Below are 4,630 nucleotides of genomic sequence, written 5' to 3'. Positions count from 1 at the left end.
GTGGGAGGAATCAGATGAGATCCCTGGGCTACATAAGTAGGAAGGGAAAGAGGGGGCAGTACCTAGAAAGATCTAGAATATGGTAACTGGAAGGGCCAGGAAAGGATATTGGTTGGTTGGAAGAAGAGAGGAAGGAGTAGATTTAGGACTAGAATTAGACCAGATGTCTAGAGCAAAACAGTTGGGGAATGGGATAGGGAACAGAACGTATTGTAAGATTTCCACATTCTAGGATTAAAACACAGCTCCCATCTATCAGTAATATTGCTGTTGCCTTTAAATATTTTGGAAAAATTATCTTTTTTTTTAAACTAAAAAACTTAATCCATATCCTTGTAGAGAGACAGGGGAAAGGGCATGGAAACCAAGGGACATTTTAAAATGATTTTTAATATATGGCTACATTTTTATGGCAGAAACCTTTATATTGCTTAGAATCAAAGCCTTCCAAATAACTCACCAGAGGCACTGTTGAATCTTGCCGGGGAAGGGGAAAGAAATAAGCATTTATATAGAACCTACCTTGTGCCAGGCATTACACTAAATGTTTTAAAAATATCTCCTTTGATTCTCTCAACAAATCTGAGAGCTGCTATTCTCGTTTTAAAGTTAAGAAAACAGAAACGCAAATTAAGACAACTCTGACATACCATTACACACCTGCCAGATTGGCTAAGATGACAGGAAAAAATAATGATGAATATTGGAGGGGATGCGGGAAAACTGGGACACTGATACATTGTTGGTGGAGTTGTGAATGGATCCAACCATTCTGGAGAGCAATCTGGAATTATGCCCAAAAAGTTATCAAACTATGCATACCCTTTGAAACAGCAGTGTTTCTACTGGGCTTATATCCCAAAGAGATCATAAAGAAGGGAAAGGGACCTGTATGTGCCAAAATGTTTATGGCAGCTCTGTTTGTAGTGGCTAGAAACTGGAAAATGAATGGATGCCCATCAATTAGAGAATGGTTGGGTAAATTGTGGTATATGAATGTTATGGAATATTACTGTTCTGTAAGAAATGACCAACAGGATGATTTCAGAAAGGCTTGGAGAGACTTACATGAACTGATGCTAAGTGAAATGAGCAGAACCAGGAGATCATTATATACTTCAACAAAGATAACTGTATGAGGATGAATTCTGATGGAAGTGGATTTCTTCGACAAAGAGAAGATCTAACTCAGTTTCAATTGATCAATAATGGACAGAAGCATCTACACCCAAAGAAAGAACACTGGGAAATGAATGTAAACTGTTTGCATTTTTGTTTTTCTTCCTGGGTTATTTTTACCTTTTGAATCCAATTCTTCCTGTGCGACAAGAGAACTGTTCGGTTCTACACACATATATTGTATCTAGGATATACTGTGACATATTTAACACATATAGGACTCTTTGCCATCTGGGCAACGGGGTGGAGAGAGGGAGGGAAAAAGTCCAAACAGAAGTGAGTACAAGGGATAATGTTGTAAAGAAATTTTTTTCAAAATAAAAAAAAACAGTTATTTTAAAAAATGTGCAATTCCTCAATACATATTTCCACAATTATCATGCTGCACAAGAAACAGATTAATATCCCAATGCAAAAATCAAATAGAAATTCTTTATTCTCAAATTTGGAATTATGCCCAAAGGACTATCAAATTATGCATACCCTTTAAGAACTCATGTTGTTTGCTGGATGCTTTGGACATCAGCCCTGGGGGCAGCATGCCCCCAGGACAATTTCTCCCTTTCAAACAAAATATTAAAAACTTTCTTGATTAAAAATCTCTATCTTGCCTCAGTTTCTCCAGCATTACAGTGGCCAAGATATTTGTCTCATCCCAATGTTGGGACTTCTTGGAATAAAAAAGTCATGGAGAGGGATCTCATGAGACCCAATCCAGAACCTTTGTGACCTATTTCTCTTTCCCACTCTAGGCAGACATGGAAAACTCTAGGCTGAGGAAGTGCTTTCTGGTACAAATAATTCCAAGTCTAAAACTGACAGCTTGGGCAAATTAAATTTTTGTTTTGTTTTTGCTGAGGCAGTTGGAGTTAAGTGACTTGCCCAGAGTCACACAATTAGGAAATGTTGTGTTTGAGACTAGATTTGAACTTAGGTCTTCCTGACTTCAGGCTTGGTGCTCTATGCACTGCCCCACCTAACTGCCCCCAAATTAAGTTTTTGTCTGTTTTCTCAACTGAAATTGGACTAGAATTCAGGGCTTCGTAAAACTTTTTCCACTTTTGACCCTTTTCCACCAGAGCAATTTTTACATGACCTCGGGTATAATTATATAAAATAGCAAATTAAACATTTGCTGATAGTAAATCATAATTTCATGACCTCCTATATTCAGTTACCAGACCCCATATGGGATGGAGAACCAGAGTTAGAAGCTGGGGACTAGATGACTAAAGTCCTTTCCCTTCCAACTCTTCATCCCTTGATTCTTCAACTTCCCACACTCCTTTCATAGTCTTTATCTTCCATAAGTCCTTAAGGACTTCCCTCTCAGCTGACTCTAAGGTCCCTAGCTCTCTCCTCCTTTCAACCCTCCTTCTAATGATATCTAGATTTTGGGATTCCCGGTCAGTGAATGAGGAGGTCTAGATTTAGAATTGTTAGAGAACCAAATGATGAGATTAGATTCAGGGAACCAAAATAATGAGATTAGGGTTCCAGGTGGGCAGGGAGTAGATGATGAAGTTAGTGGCAGGACAGGAGTTCAGGGAACTAAATGAAGAGGTTTGGCTCCCCTAAATTCCCTTGGGATTTGGACATGGGTACGGAATTTTGCGGAACCCCCTTCTAGCGGCACAGAGATACTTTGTAAAGAAATTTACGACGCTCAAAAAGCTAGAATGATAAAAAGTTTATTATAGGCATTGGGATGTAAGCCTTTGCTATGCATGAATAGAAAGACTGAATTCCTTAGTGGCAAAGTCCGGACAGAGATAATAAAAGTCCCAAAAGGGAGACAAAGTCTCATTGGGGAAATAGGTGAGGATAAAGAGAGCGTAAAGCTGAAAGAGAATATCATCCCAGCGGGCAGAGTTTTTTTTGGCATGGCATGACACGTTAGGTCCTCTGTAAAGAGAGGGTTTAAGACTGGCTCCTTTTATAAACCTTGCCTCAAGCTGGGGGTTGCTGTTGTTGGGGCTGGGTACAATTTACGCTGAATTTGAATAGAATTGAATGAGTCTATTTAATTCAATAGGAAGCTTAATCAGTAGTGAGTGTTATCAATGGGGGTGGTGCCTCTCAGGATCTTTTACAGAGACCAGGATTCAGGAAGAATCTGTCCTTCAAGTAGTTTTAGAGTTAAGCGCTTCCTTCATTTCCTCCCCAATTCTCCAATTCTGCTCCTTGCCTCCGTATTTCTCCCCACTGGGGACCCTCGGGCACCCTGATGGGGCTAGTATTCTTCAAGATGTCCCGGGGCTGCATCAGGGGCGGGGCGGGGGGAGGGGGAGAGAGACTGGGCGAGGGCTGAGCACAGCGCAGAGCAAGCAGGAGCTGGGCAAGCGCGAGCCAGCCGCAGCCCCATTCTGAATGCCAGAGACCCTACCCTAGCAGGTACTAGCCTTCCAACCCCGCGCCACTGCCTCTAGTAACCCCGCTACAGCCTCCCCCTTCTCCATTCTACCCCTCCCCGAACTAGGCAGCCTCCCTCGTACACCCCACCACGCTCCTCCATCCCATATAGCCCCACCCTTGTGGCTCCGCCCGCACCGCGGCCAGCTGGGGGAAATAAATCCCACTCTCCCTTTCTCTTTGCTCTCCCCAGGGGCTGTTCTTTCCTCTTGCCCCCTCCCACCGGGGAAGCGAAGGTGGGCGGAGTCACGATTCAAGTGTGGGAGTCTCGGGATTCCAGCTTCCTTCGCGGATGCCCGCTCTTTCGGCACTCCCCAGCAACCTTTTTCTAAGTCTCCTTCCCTGCCCCACCAGCACCTAACTTGGCCAATCACGGAGCCCGGACCCTGGGAGAGGGGCTTTTGTCTTTGTGACTTTCCTAGCGGGAGGGGAGTGGAGTTGATCGAGGAAAAAAGGATGCTCTCCATCAAAGTAGTTAAAGTACTTCCCTTGGATAACGTTATCCCTGAGTTTAAACATATTTGGGTGCTTTCGATGTTAGCCTCGATGGAACTAACTTTTTGGCTTTGGATGAGGTAGTTTCACTTTTCCCAGCTTAATTTTCTTCATCTATTATTATGTACAAAATAACGAAACATGCAGGGATGCTTCTAGTTATAATTCTTATGGAGCTTCACGTCTCATTTTTGATTATCCGTTGCTATAGCTACCGTGACAGTTTGTAACGCCTTCATTATAAAATCCAAAGGTTTTGGATTAAGGAAAAAGATTCTGGAGATGCAGATGGAAATTTCTGTGGATATGGGAATAAAGTATGACAGGCAATTTAAGCAAAATATCTACCACACTCCCTAGAAGCGACTGTCGTAAGACAGCAGATATCTCCATACAATTATTGCACAGCAAGTGGGTAATCCCAGATGCGAGTATAACAGCCGGAGATGAGGTCCTAGAGCGAAACCACGAAAAGCGGAGGACAGCTTTTTTTTTTTCTCTCTCTTTTTTTTTTTTTTTTTTACCTGGGACGGTAAAGAGACGA

General features: G+C 42.4%; 1 long non-coding RNA gene across 1 annotated transcript; it reads left to right on the top strand.

Moving 5' to 3' along the window:
- Positions 1 to 3,471: 3,471 nt before the first annotated feature.
- Positions 3,472 to 4,029, top strand: LOC116423233. The gene is made up of 2 exons (XR_004233750.1): positions 3,472 to 3,573; positions 3,785 to 4,029. It is a non-coding gene; the product is annotated as an uncharacterized LOC116423233 (long non-coding RNA).
- The last annotated feature ends 601 nt before the right edge of the window (positions 4,030 to 4,630 follow it).

Source organism: Sarcophilus harrisii, chromosome 4, assembly GCF_902635505.1.
Source record: "Sarcophilus harrisii chromosome 4, mSarHar1.11, whole genome shotgun sequence".
Classification (NCBI taxonomy): Eukaryota; Metazoa; Chordata; class Mammalia; order Dasyuromorphia; family Dasyuridae; genus Sarcophilus; species Sarcophilus harrisii.
The sequence above is the reverse complement of the archived record's forward strand: the minus strand, read 5'-3'. Positions and strand labels throughout refer to the sequence as shown.